Source organism: Pleurodeles waltl, chromosome 2_2 (assembly GCF_031143425.1).
Source record: "Pleurodeles waltl isolate 20211129_DDA chromosome 2_2, aPleWal1.hap1.20221129, whole genome shotgun sequence".
Classification (NCBI taxonomy): Eukaryota; Metazoa; Chordata; class Amphibia; order Caudata; family Salamandridae; genus Pleurodeles; species Pleurodeles waltl.
Genome location: NC_090439.1, coordinates 1,150,590,001 through 1,150,605,051, shown reverse-complemented (window position 1 = coordinate 1,150,605,051; position 15,051 = coordinate 1,150,590,001). Strand labels below are relative to the sequence as shown.

Below are 15,051 nucleotides of genomic sequence, written 5' to 3'. Positions count from 1 at the left end.
ACCTCCCAGGATAGCCCAACATGTTGCACCTAAGCTCCCATTATGTGTCGCTGTCTAGGGGTAATACACAAAGACCAACTGTCACCCACCCCAGATATGTGATCAGAGATAGGCAGCAGGCACCAATTGGCTAAAGTAAAAACACATCAACTTTCTAAAAGTGGCATTTTCAGAACTGCAACTTAAAATCCAACGTCACCATAAGTTGTGATTTTAAATTGTGATTCCAGAGACACCAAACATAAAAAGCTTATCTCGTCCAGATTGTGAATTACAATTATAAGATGTAATAAGGCAATACCAATGTTATCCAATAGGGGAGATAGGCCTTGCAGTAGTGAAAAATTAATTTGGGAGTTTTTTTCACTACCAGGACATGTAAAACCTAAAAGTACATATCTAGTCTTTTAAAAACATAACACCCTGCCCTCTGAGTTGTCCAGGGCCTACCTTAGGGGTGAAATATACATAAAAAGGGAAGGTCTGATCATGGCAAAAGGCTTGATTTGCTAGGTTGTCATGGCAGTGTAAACTGCACGCACAGGATCTGCAATGGCAGGTCTGAGACATGCTTGAAGGGCTACTTAAGTGAGTGGCACAATTAGTGCTGCACTCCACTGCATTTTACAGGCACTGGGTGTATAGTGTCACTTTACTATAGACTTATAACTAAGGGTTGGGGGTAAACTCCGCTCCGCCGGTGGAGTTAGTGGAGTTTTGGCCACTGGATGTTATGCATGCAACTCAGAGTACCAGCCACAGTCTGCTGATTGCCGCATGGCAGGTTTTTTTTTTAAAGTGTAGCTTGCCAATGCTAAGTTGGCAAGCATGGCTGAGAACTAGCATCCCCTAGCACAATTGTATTGTGCAAGGAGAGCACCAGGCAAGAGGGTTGATGGCGATCACGAAAGTTTGCATTGAGAAAGCTGCCATTAGCATACAAAATCTACTCGAGCAACAGTAAAACAATCTGGAACAGCAGCACCCTCTGGCCTATCACATGGGGCCATTTGTGTTGATTTCTCAGCATGGAACAAGCTTCTGTTGCTAAGCATCTGCCCACTCACAGAACTCCACAGAATCTTGCAGTTTTTATGTAACTGTGCAGAATTCCACAGAGTGAATCTCCAGAGTTTTGCCCACCCCTACTTATACGCAAATTAAATATGCCAATTGGGGATAAACCAATATTACTGTGCTTAGGGGACAGAGAGCACAAGCACGTTGGCAAAAGGTTGGCAGTGGTACAGTGGACAGAGTGTATCATTAGTTTATAATCAAACCTGATCTTATATAGTATTCTTAATGTGTGTTTGCAAAAAAGTTTCCATTAGTTAGTAAATTGATAAAGAAACATTTATTGTTATATTTTTCTACAGTTAAGAATGGACATTGAAACAGTAAGAGATAAGCTACCTGTGCTATACTCTGAACTGCTTTTTCTTACAAGAGTTCAGTTTGTTATGCAATGGGTGTTTCAGCCTAGTATTTCAAAATAGCTACAGAGTCATGGGCCAGTGTATTTTTTAGACTATAGATGTACAGGTAAGAACTATATGTCAATCTCAAACGTTTTACTTAGAAGCTAATTTAAATAGTCCCCATCCAGCATTATATGCACGTTTAAAGTGTTCCCATTATTACATCGGGCCTATTCTAACCATAATGGTTATGATTCAAAAACTTTACACTTAACTAACATTGAAGTTATCAATGAGTATTGTTTTGTTCTCCACATTGTGTGTGTGTGTGTGGAAGTGCTAACAGGGATATAATAATTTATTTTAGAATTTCTTGTGTAACTCATATTAAGTATGGAGAAGTTGTTCTAAGACCATGTTATTAGGTATTTAACTTTGGAAGTAATAATCCCTCCATAAACATATTGGGATTCATTGTAATAATTAAAATATAACACAATTTCAAAATTCATAATTGTATTTGTCTTTATTAGGCAGACAACAACAAAATGTGTCATCAACTACTCTGCCTACTGAAGAACACTGTGAAGTCTCTGGGAGCTGGTCTATATCTACTCATGCAGCTGAGCTTGAAGAACAGCCAGGCCCATCCGGCAAAGTGAGCCAGAAAACTCAGACAACCCACCTCACCATTTTAGGAAGTCAGCAACCAGCACCCCAGGGCCAAGCACAAATAGACAGTCCCATTGTGAACATGCAGCCCTGTGTCCCTATTCCACCTGTTCTTGTGGCTACCCCTGTCCTGGCACCAGCTTCCATTGTTCTCTAAAGTTTGGTCAACCAGGGTATACTATATCCTAAGCTAGACACAGAGAGCCACAGGGCCAGGGACAGACAATTGGTGCTGTTTCTCCAGCAGGGAAGTTGACTGGGGGTGTTGGCCCATTGCCTCATAGAGTGAGTCATTCTCTTAGGTGTGGCTAATCATTTTGGCCAGATACTAGACCTATAAAGGGCCCACAATTATCTGTTGTGGTCCCAAAGCAAGATTAATCAGGGCCATCTTGACATGTCATTGATGGTATGACTTGATTGAGCAGCATTTGAGTCTCCAGACTTTACATCTAGCGGTGGTGCAGGTTAGCACTTCTCTTCAGGAAGGTAGATATTGCTGCCTGTGGGTACAGTTGTCACCACCGCCTCTGGACCAACTGAGGCAGCTCCAGTGGCTATTAGGAAAGGTCAATCATTTGGCTGAATTGGCAAAAATACCATATAAAACCACCAACAAATTGCACAAAAAACAATTGCCTCCTGTGAGTGATCATCATTTACCTATTTCCATATTTTGTTTTGCATTACCTTACAGATTCATGGTTACTTGTTTGCAACTTCCAATATTTATAATTTGTGTCTCAACATTCATGTTTCACCTTCACAGTAATTTCATTTTCTCAGAATGAAATAGATAGTTTTTGTTTCTGATTTTTGTAAATAAAATATTATTGGGTATTGACTAATTTGTGTGTGACTATCAATTTAAAGTAATGTACAATATACCAATGATTTTTACATGCATGTTAGTAAAGACTAAACAACTTAAATGCTTTGAAGGGCTTGTTTTAAAACTACCTAAATTCATACAGGAAATACGAATGATAAAACTATTCAGATTTAGTTATTCATCTTTATATTTATCTGAATGATTCATAGACCAAAGTAAAGACATATGAGTATATCCATCACATTTCTACACATCAGGCAACAGAACTAATATTAGGTAAGAAAAGTACAATCTCTGACAAATGTGAATACCATGCAAGTAACAGACACAGAAACAGCACAAATAAAAGCATTAGTCAACAATCAAACTCTTTTCATTAACATCCCCCTTTTGATTCAATAAAATCAGACACTAACCGTTCTTTCAAATGTTTATTTCAAACACTAATGAGTTCCACATGTCAGCCATCTCACATACTTTTCCAATATGGCAAGTTAAATCAAAAGGATACACTTGAAATAATATTGACCACTACATTAGTAATAGACAAACAAAGAACAAATACAAAGCATAATATCTAACATTAGCCTAACTAATACATGTATAAAGCATTTAAGGAAGCCCCATACGTGAACACCAAACAAAGATCCAGATTTAAGATGGCCTAGCACCACATTAGTGTCATTTGTTATGATGCTAATGTGACCCTACAAAGCCTAATTCGCCAAGCCATATTTATAAAGTGGCACAATACATGCATTGTACCACTTTGTAACCCCTTGCACCACAATATGCCTGCGCAAGGCATAATGTATGAAAGGGGGGCATTCTCCTATTAGGGGGACCGCACAAATGGTACAGTGGAATCTAAGAGATTCAACTGTGTCACGTTTAGTGGCTATTTTTAACATCTGCACAGAGCAGCCGTTAATAGGGGGCATACCATTGTTTTAATGGGCCCCTATGTACAATATTTTGGTACTTTTCCTTCACAGTTCATCAGTAGCATCAAACATGTTGACGCTATTGCCCCTACCCTGTGCCATGGTGTGCCATATATTAAATATGGTTTACACATGGTGGCGGTAGGGGGGCACTAAGGGGCACAAGAAAAGTGGCACTGCATTGGATGCAGCACCACTTTTCTTAAATTCAAGCCAATGAGTTACATATCTTCACAACAAACATTAAGGTATTTGGCTTACAAAGTCCCTACCACAACAAAGAGTGGCAGTATTCCACATACCCCTTTGAGCCTAGTGCTTCAGCAATATTTTTTGTTGTTTAAAAAACATTTTTTCTTCTACCATAGATGTATTATTGTTCATTTTGTGATAAGAGTTCACAAAGCTCAATAATATTGAGTACCTTCACATTTTTTCAAGGGCAGAATTAGTACTGTCTTTTAACCTTAGCACTATTTTGACTCATTCCAGATTAAACAGTGCTCTGTCTCATAGATGTAACATATAATTATAATCAGTTAAATAGTCAATTCTTATTCTATAAATAAATATCCCTGAGATATCCAATACCATGCACACATGGCTGGGAACTCAAATTGTGACTTTTGCTATAAATCACACATTTTGACACAGACGTCAGTGAAACAACAGACATTATTCAATGGAAGCATTCATGCTTGGTATTGCTCTTCTGCAATAAAATGTGTCAGTGTTTACAAGTATAGACATAGCATACATACATTCACATTTTGAAGGGAAAATCAAGGCAGACATCAGTACTTAATCAGTATTTAAATACAGATTGCTATAGCTGAGGTTATAATATATCATAATAAACCTGCTGTGTGTGACCTGTGATGATTTCAGAATTTATTATCTTTTCTCTATATGAAATTTCCTAATAGGTTGACCCTATGAGTTTTATCGAACTGGCTTTAATAAACTTCAATAATGTTTTCATCAAACAGCTGAGCTGACTCTTATACCTTGAACATAATTGATGATTTGAAATGAATGTGTAATGGTCATGGTGATCTAGTTTCCTAAGTGGTAAAGCATGACAACATTATTTTTATTTTCAAGAGGTTCACACTTTCCATACTGCATAAATGTCATACAATTAAATTAATGACGTATTACCATAGAAACGTGTGTAAAAAACACTATATAGAAGATGTAACATTACTAATATGTGTCTCACCAGGATGGCATAATTACCCGCCATGAAAGAAATTATGATTTCATCAAAATAAATGATTTCTTCATCTGCATACATCATAAGTGTTTGGTTAAAGACACACTAAAATATGCCTTGTTAACACGATGAAAAAATCCACATTTGGCTTTTCCATACTTACCAATGAGTTTGTGATGGAATGCACTGTCTTCATTTTAAGCATCACAAGAATTAGGTTCCAGACATACTAAAATATATAAGAGGAAAACATCCATATATAGGTTCCCCACGATAGTCATCATCTGTTGAATGGAATTTCTATATGCAGGGCAATGTTGTAAAGCATACAACACAATACCGCAAATTGACATACCTTATCTGGAAAGTAGAGGAGAGCTCTACTTGACTCATCAAGACATTGGAACGTTGCCATTAGGAGTGTCCATGTCTGCTCCACTAGTCCCCTAGTTCTGAAGTTCACCTCATTTAAGACTTTCCCTGACATTATCAGGTTCCTATAAGGTGTTAGTAGCCACACATGATTAGAATATACAGAACTACCTGTAATAGAAGTGTGTTAGAAGAACAACAAGCAGTCTTTTGATGTTTTGTTAAATCATGAAAATTTTGTTATTTTCAACTTTAGGTAATTAAATATTTACTGCATGTTAACTCACCAATAAGCCAGGTTCTCAAGTGTACCAGGTCTTCCATATTCTGTGGTATGGTGCTGTTGAATAGCATTAATGAGTCATGTGTGGATCCAGGACCCGCACAAGCACTTGAGATGTATAAATCTGCTAGATAAAAGAATTAAACATTGATGGAGTGGAAGTGCTTGTGGTTACGATATGCCTGCTTTGGCTTTTGAGGTGAAATCAATTCAATATGGGTTTCATCAAGGGCACCAACCATATTTTGGATTCCTCCAAAAGCATAGCAGTCTGCCTTGAGGGGAATTGTTTGTATCCATTCATATATTGAAGCATAACCTTCAAAACTTGCCTGCGCACAGCTGTAAAAGTGGGTTGTGACATTCCATTGCAGTCACTGACAGCATACTTAAAGAGCCAGTTGCACAGAAATGTATGGAAGACATTATTTTGGCAATATGAGGGAAAACTGTTTGATTTCTGAATGCAGAAACCCACTCTCCTTATAATTGTTGGGTTAACGCTTCAATTGTTTTTCGCTTGAAGCTATAGTTTTTTTTTATTATGTGTTATTATGTGTCAAGCATGGTCTCCAAGTCATAAAAAGCTTTGTACGTTCTTTGTTGCCTTGCATGATGTATCCCTTGGACATATCTAAATAATATCAAACAACAAAATATACCTAGTATATTTAATAATATTCTTACAAACCTAAATGTATAACCATACAATAAAAAAAACGCACACCTCAATTAATTTGCATAGTGAGAAACTATTTTTGTAACATTTATGTGTTTAGTCATCCTCATCAATTACTAATGTCACAATTCTGGAAAATGTGCTGTTAGGTTTCATTTTTTTCTAATATTCGCTCAAGACTTGGAAGCTGTCTTAAGAAGCAGGCAGACTTCACTTCATAACAAACAAAAAAGGAAACTAAATAGAAAACAAAACAACTGAAAGATATTTTAAGGTAACTGTTAGAAGGGGCCTCTTTTGACATGATAGCCCCCTACTTTTTACATGGAAAATTATTTGGTTCCACACAATAGGTACTCTGGGTCTTCCCTGCTAAACAGGTTCTCAGGGCCAGATCTCTTTTTCCAAAAATTTACTATGTTTGGGACTTCAGCCACTCTTGTAAGTCCCTAGCAAATGGTACCCGTGGTACCTAGGGCATGGGTACTGAAGAGGGCCTCCCAGAGCTAAAGCACCAAATGTGCCAATCTGAGAGGTCCCACGCCAACCTTATGTAGGCTGCCATTGCAAGTGCACGACAAGGTTTATTTAAAAGTTGCAAACTCAACATGGCACTCACCAAGAGTGCCTTGTCCACTAACACTGCATGAAATATAAATAAGTCACCCCTCTGGCAGGCCTTTCAGCCCTAAGGCAGGGTGCCCCATAAGGAATGTGAGGATATATTTGTGTATGAGCAAGTATATCACTCCTGTGTCTTTGAAAAACCTTAAGACATAGTAAGTGAACAGGGAAGCCATAGCAACTACATGTGCTGGACACTGGTCATTACGAATTCCCCAGCAACATGATTGCCACTCATAATAGTAAACCCACACTGATGCCAGAATTGGATGTATTATAAAATGCATCCAGAGGGCACCTGAGAGGTGTCCCCTGCAAAACCTAACAGCCCTGGCATGGTTGCTGACTTTTCTTAGCCTGCCTGCCACCACCAGACAGAAGTCTGAACTCCAGTTGTATGAACTTCTGCTCTCAGGTGCCAGAACACAAATCCTTTCCTTGGTGGAAGTATTACACATCCTCCCCCAGGCAGGCACCCTGTATCAGTGGTCAGCTTCAAAGGTTTTACCACCTTTACCACCTTTGAAACCTGACCATGCCTCTGTGGTTTTTCCCCCACTTTGAGTGGGACAACCAGTAGGAATACCTAGCCAGAGCCTGCACCACTCCCCAGGTGATGCAGTGAGGTGACCACTCCATTTTCCTCCATCTTGTATGGTAGGAAAAAAACCAATCAGGTTTAGGGATGTGACCCCCTTCCCAGAGGAAGTGGTCACTTAATGGGTGTAATCACCCTAAGGTAGGTGGCAAGTTGGCTACTACCAGGTGCTCCCCCTAAAGCTCACTAAATGCAGTATTTAGTGGATATCCCTAGACCTACAGATCATATTTGACAGATACAAGAAGACCAAGAATATAGGCACGAGAAAAGAAGTCCTGCTGCACAAAGAAAATGGCGCCAAACCCTGCCTGCTGTCCCTAAGACTCAACAATCACTGCTGGGATGTCACCTGGAAACCTGAAGGATTCTACACAACTCCATAGCACCTCCACCCTTCTGAAAATCACCAAGTACCTCTCACAGGGTGAAGGCATCACCCTCCTGCAACTTACAAGCAGGGAACCAGTGAAGTCCAGTTCACTGACTGCCTGCTGACCAATTAACTGGTCCCAGCAGCCTGACCAAAATCCACACAACACACCCAAAGCACAAAAACCTACCAGTATGCCAAGTTTGGTGGCACTGTTATTTTCAGGGCCTGAGACATATCATTGCCCATGGTATTGAACCCCCGACAACAGACTCTAAGAACAAAAGTTCCCACCAGATTAGCAAAAGCCTAGAAGCAAGCACCAGTCAAGTGACTTTAAGAAACCCAAGAACCAACCCCCAGAGTAGCCCTGCTGACCTGTGATCTACGCTCTAGGTGACCTGCTCCTGGCTCCAAGGGCTCCCTGATGCACAACTCTTGGCTGACCTATCTGTACTGTACCTGGCCTCCTTGGCCCCTGCAATGCCAAACTGTGCTCTACCAGTCCATAACCCCTTGTGACCTCTAACCTTGAAGGGGACCCAGCAGGCTTACCTATAAGTCCACCTGTGCAGAATGTTTCCAAGTGGTCCCCTTCTCTGTTGTGCATCAGCTCCTAGACTTTCTGCCACTGCTCCCGCTTCAACCAGGAACTTCCCAAACTTCTCCTGCTGGCCCACAGGACATCTCAATGACCTTGACCGAAAATGTAGAATTTGACCCTTGAGAAAGCACTGCCTAATTTTATATGCATTTTTTAAGATTTTCCCAATCATTCCAATGGTGCGTAATTACTCACAAAAAGGATATATTTTCTAAAGTTTGAAAAATCAAAACAAAAGAAGTGCATATTGTATATTGATGATCTTGGTCTTAAAACATGTATTAAAATCTGAAGTACTTTTGTAAATTGGTCTCGAGTTATTCTTCTGAATGTGTGTCCATATTTGTTGATACTGTGAGTACAACAAATGCTTAGCACATCTCCAAGATAAGCCTAACTGCTCACTCACACTACCACAAAAACAAAGCATTAAGTGGTCTGCTTTTTACCTCTGGATACTAAAGCATGGTTGCTTGGACTCTCTCCACAGTGCACAGCTTTTTCATGCACTATATAGAGGCAGCCTTCTACAGTAGTGGAATAAGAAATTGATACCTCAAAGCAAGTTTTTTTTCACGTCTTTGTTAATATTAAATAATACTAACATTCAAACAAATTGCAACATTTCACTTATTAATTTTACAAAAAATAAAATTCTTACAATGTTCTACTTTTATATTAAATCTGTTTAAATTGCGTATGTTTACAGGACATACACATTGCACAAGTGTTACAGTCCAGTTCCCATAAATTGAAAATGGAGTTTGATGAACAGTTCCACTAATGTCCGCATTTGTAAGTATTTTCTTTCATGTGTGTGAGTACTCTGTGACTACAGTGGTATTGCATGAGCTTTGCATGTTTCCTAGTTAGGCCTTGGCTGTTCATCCACACTACCCCTAGAGAGCCTGACTTCTAGACACTGTCTATATTTCACTAATAAGGGATAACTGGACCTGGTATAAGGTGTAAGTGCATTAGGTACCCACTATAAACCAGGCCAGCCTCCTACACCTACCCTGGCTCTAAGCTGGCTACAGTGACAATATGAGGTCATTAGGTCCTTTGTGTGAAGGCAGATCACTCTCTATGCAGTTGCAGTGGGGCTGTGCTCAGCTCCAGCCCACCTAATCCTGTCAGTAGATGGCACATTATGGCGCATCTAATACCTCTATTGTGTAACTGTCTGGGAAGAATTCACAAACTCTAACTGTGAGCTGCACCCAGTCATGTGGCCCAAGACAGGTTGCAGGGACAAAGGGTTATGGACAGAATAATGGCAACTTTCCAAAAAGTGACATTTTAAAAATTGTAATGACTTTACTTTTGTCATTAGTTTCACATGACATAGTCACCTGCACCCAGGTGGAAATTACAGTTTATTAATTGTAAGAAGGAATATCTAATGTTATCCTATGGGAGGGGTACGTCTCACAGTAGTGAAAACTGAAATGTTTTTTCACTGCCAGGCCATATAAAATTTAAAAGGACATGTCCAAACTTTTAATTACCTAGCACCCTGCCCTTTGGGATACCTAGGGGTGTTTAAAGTTTGGCAAGGGGGTTTTAATGCCAAGCTGACATGGTGGATTAAAACTGCATTGAAATTGCAGCGGCATACCTGGGACATGTTTTAAAGTGCTACTTAAGTGGATGGCACAATAAGTGCTGCAGGCCAACTAGTAGTATTTCATTTACAGGCTCTGGGTATGAGGTATACCACTCTACACAGAATTTACAAGTAAATTAAATATGCCAATCCAGTATAACTCAATAAAACCATATTTAGGGGAATAAGCACAAGTTTTTAGCACTGGTAGAGGGCACAGAATCCCAAAGCCAACAAAAACAAATTCCTTAGAAAAGTGGATGCAAAATGTTTGGGGTTGCCCCGTAGAGAGAGTGGGGTTCAATACCTTCCACATTACAAGTTATACTAAACAGCAGCACTACTGCAATGGCCCATGAGATGGCCATTGACTAACCCTAACCCAGAAAAGACAGGTATAATTCGGGAATCAAGGGGGTGCCCAATTCTTGATTGGTTGCTGGAGCAGTGGGGTGGAACTGGAACCCTAAACATACTGACAAGGTTAGCAAAATACTGCTGGTACAAGTATGTACTACCCAAAAAACTCTCTGCCCTACTTCCTGGCTCTACCATGTAGGCACTTCTGGTCTTGGTGGGAAACATGTATATGCGTAAAACACAGTTATCATTCCAAGTTGTTAGTCAACAGTGACTTATTGATGGAGGCACGTCCTGACGTATAACACTCTACTACACCCAATCAGAGAGGTGGGTGGGCAAGGCCAAAAGAAACTGCCAGCCTCTGATAAATTACATCTGCTGCAATGTCATAGAAGTAACAGAAAGGTGGTCACTTTGGTGTGCAGTGCGCTTTTAATAGATTATGCACATGACTACCCTGTCCTCAGGAATAACTGGACCCTTAACAAAGGTCAAGTAGTGACTGATAGACAATAGAAGTCCTCCTTGGAGTATGATAGAAAGGCATCTAAAGACCCTTGCCTCAGAAATACTCAGTTTCCCTACTTATACCAAATGTACCTTACCCCTAAGCGGATGAATCAATTGTTCCCAGGGATAGGACCTAAATGCTGTTAATATTAAAAAAGTAAATGTTGATGTGCACAATGATGCATTCATATATAAAAACAAAACTGCATCACTATTATCGAATTCACCCATCATGAACTCTCCATTAACCCCAACTCAGAAAAATGTGGTCAGGCAGGCTCTGAGACCTTGTCCTGAGGTAACTGATTGACAGGACACAGGTGGGATGGGACATATCCTGCAGGCAAACATGTGAACAAGAAACTCAGATCAATCCCACAGATAGGCGCAGCAATACCACAATGTTCTGAAGAGATTGGCCCTAATAAAGTACACATGCCTGGAGGGCTGCACGCGTTGTGAAAATACCATAAAGTCAGATGCCACATGGAGTTAGGAACACTCAGCTAATCAGAATACAGCACACACAGTAACAAGCAGCAATCACACACCCCTCATGCTGGGCATCTGGACACGTTACCCACTGGCCCTCATTGTGTCCATCCAAGGTCAAGGCCCACCTGCATTTGTTATCAGGGACCTTATTTATGATTCCAAGACACAGCCCACATTCATTACCTAAAAAGGAATTATGAAATTGTTTTATGATGCCCAGAGACAATGTACAAAACACCAGCCAGATCGATTGCACTTTGAGACAGTCCTCAGACCCTATTTCTGTAACTGCTGTCCCAGCCAAAGTGTTTGATTAAACCAACTGTTTCTGTTTTGTCAAATGCCACTTGTCTTTTGTCTTTTCAAGGTAAATTCACATGCAAGCAACATTTGGAGAGCCAGATAAGAGCTGATTGGTACCTTGGACCTGACTGAAGCTGGAAGGGGACCCCGCCCAAATGGATTCACATTTGCGCAACAAGGAAGGTGAGCAAATATTGCAATTGATTGGAAGTTCTGCAGAATCTACAGGTGGAGGTCCACCCTGAAGCCACCATTACAGGGTAAGAGACTATGAGGGTCATTCTGACCCTGGCGGCCGGTGGCCGCCAGGGCCACCGACCACGGGAGCACCGCCAACAGGCTGGCGGTGCTCCAACGAGCATACTGACCGCGGCGGTTCAGCCGCGGTCAGAAGCGGAAAGTCAGCGGCCTCCCGCCTACTTTCCGCTGCTCGTGTGAATCCTCCATGGCTGCGGAGCGCGCTCCGCAGCCATGAGGATTCCGACCTCCCCTACCGCCATCCTGTTCATGGCGGGAAAGCCGCCATGAACAGGATGGTGGTAGGGGGGGTCGTGGGGCCCCTGGGGGCCCCTGCCGTGCCCATGCCAATGGCATGGGCACGGCAGGGGCCCCCGTAAGAGGGCCCCGCAAAGTATTTCAGTGTCTGCCTTGCAGACACTGAAATACGCGACGGGTGCCACTGCACCCGTCGCACCTTCCCACTCCGCCGGCTCGATTACGAGCCGGCATCCTCGTGGGAAGGTCGTTTTCCCCTGGGCTGGCGGGCGGTTTTTCAGCAACCGCCAACCAGCCCAGGGGAAAACTTGTAATACCCGCCGCGGTCTTTTGACCGCGGCGCGGTATTTCGGAGGGGGGAATTCTGGCGGGCGGCCTCCGCCGCCCGCCAACATTGGAATGACCCCCTATATCAGAGCCTTAATTGGTAAACCTCTTGCAGCAGATCCCGATATATGCTTATTAGGGATATTACAGTGAATCCAATTGAATAAATATGTTATGAAATTTGTAGACCTGGTATATATCTAGAGTAAGAGGCAGATCACAAGGATGTGGAAGTCATCCACTGCCCTGCAATTGATGAATTGTTTACACAATCAAATCAGACAGTGATGAGGTGGATACATGTCACCTATTATACACTACATTATACTTGATGCAAGGATGGACAAGGCGAGAACCAAGGTAGGCTATGGGCAGAGGCTTAGGCTTCTTTCCTCCCTTTTCCCCTTCTCTCCTCTGATATGAGACAATTAAACCTATGGCCAATACGTGATTTAGGAGGAGTCAACCTCTCACCATAAACAATGTGATCTAGACATGGACACGTGCAGTACCAAATGTGCAGCAGCATGATGTGATAGTATTGATTGTGCCATAATACTTGACTGTATCTACAAAGTTGTATTGTTAAGATCTCTTAAGGATCTTTTTCTTGAGTTCCTTGTTTTAATTCCTGGTGTAGTGCTTCTTTATTTAGTGTAAGCTACATGGTAATCACAGTGTACTATTGAGGTCATATGTAACAGATAAAACATACAGGGTTCATGGGTGTTTAAGGGGTGATAATTGTCAAAATATTTTTTTTTATATGTGTGTATATTTTTTTATTTCAACAATTATCACCATAAAAACACAAACACTTTTAATATTTGGATACATCCGTGGCTCTTTGGGTATTAGATTCTTTTTTAAAATATGGTAGCTAATATATTTTGGTTCACTTTCATATATATATGTTTGAATGTCTATATATTTTTTATCCATAATATATTTTTTTAATATTATATTAATATACTTTAATAATTTGATAGTAGAATGTACAATAAACTTTTAATCTAATAAAATATATTTGATGTTTTAAAATAAATTGTTTTTTAAGTCTATAATTTAGGTTTCATGATTTTGGTTACTCTTAATGTTATTTTGAAAATTCTAGATTATTTTAGTCTATATTTCGTGTTTTGATATTTTTATACTTGAGGCATTTTATTATAAAAATATTTTGGTTTTAATATTGTGGTCATGTTAATTAAAAGTATTTGCTGTCATTTTAATGGGTGTTGGTAGTGTGGTATTGATAATAGTATGCCACAATATTTTGGTCTTGATATTTAGTAATTGAATGCCTCTGAAATTGGATCAGTACACTACTCAGCACCTATATGATATGTAGCCCTTCACCAGATAAGACCTCTGACCCTATACCATTCCAGTTGGAGTGCTCTTCTGTAACCATCTTCACCACAGAGCCTAGAATAAATATTGTGGGCAATCTGGAGAACTGGATTATGTAGGTACACACGTGGCATGCCATTTGGAGGAGTTACGGGAAGAAGAGAGTGTAGCAGTGACACGAGTTGCATTTGTATCAGGTATTGACTGAACTGCTCATGTATCCCCTTCATGGTGACAACTGCTCGAATGGGGGAAGCCTGGCCTGACTGAATTGGCACCTAGCTGAGTAGCAGAAAAGAGTGGGTGGGTCAGTGCTAAAATAAAAAGGAAACTGTAAGGGATCCAGAGGTATTGACAGACGGCCAAGCACATGGGTGCACAAGGCCACTGTGGTGCCCAAAGATGACACATTAATTGGCATGTATTCTACAGTACCAAAGTATACAGTAAAGCTCCTCTCAGCGACACATACAACAACTAATTTTTTTTGTGCAGAAATTCCTACTGGAGCTCAAGAAGTTGGTATGTGCCCTGTGAGAGAAATCGAAACAAAAGCTCAGAGAAGTTAACAAAGCTATTGCCTGTGTAGGCACAAGCGTCAACTATCTAGAGGAAATGATTGATGAATGCACTATGGACCAAGAAGAGTTTAAATGGCACATTGGCTAGCTTGAGAAACAAAATGTGATTCTCTGAGAAAAACATTTGAAGAATACACCAATCAGAGGCATCCCCATAGGAGCAGAAGGCACTAAAACCATGACATTTGTTCAGGTTCTTCTCCAGGCCTTTTAGAACAGGACAACAATCCACCAGTTCAGCTGGCTGGCCCACTGTGAGCAAGTCACCTTTTTTGCCCTGATCACCCCCATTTTTGACTGATACTGGTGGTTACTGACTCTGATTGTGCCCTGGGCTCTGCTAACTAGGTCCAGGGCCATTGCTCAGTTTACAAGGTGTATGGTAACTGGTGTAATG

General features: G+C 40.7%; 1 long non-coding RNA gene across 1 annotated transcript in view; it reads left to right on the top strand.

Moving 5' to 3' along the window:
- The window catches only part of LOC138274895 (uncharacterized), a 153,095-nt gene extending 150,241 nt beyond the window's left edge, over nucleotides 1-2,854 (top strand). Inside the window, exon 4 of the long non-coding RNA XR_011200398.1 lies at nucleotides 1,955-2,854. This is a non-coding gene — a long non-coding RNA (uncharacterized lncRNA). The remainder of the gene's footprint in view (nucleotides 1-1,954) is intronic.
- Nucleotides 2,855-15,051: the final 12,197 nt, after the last annotated feature.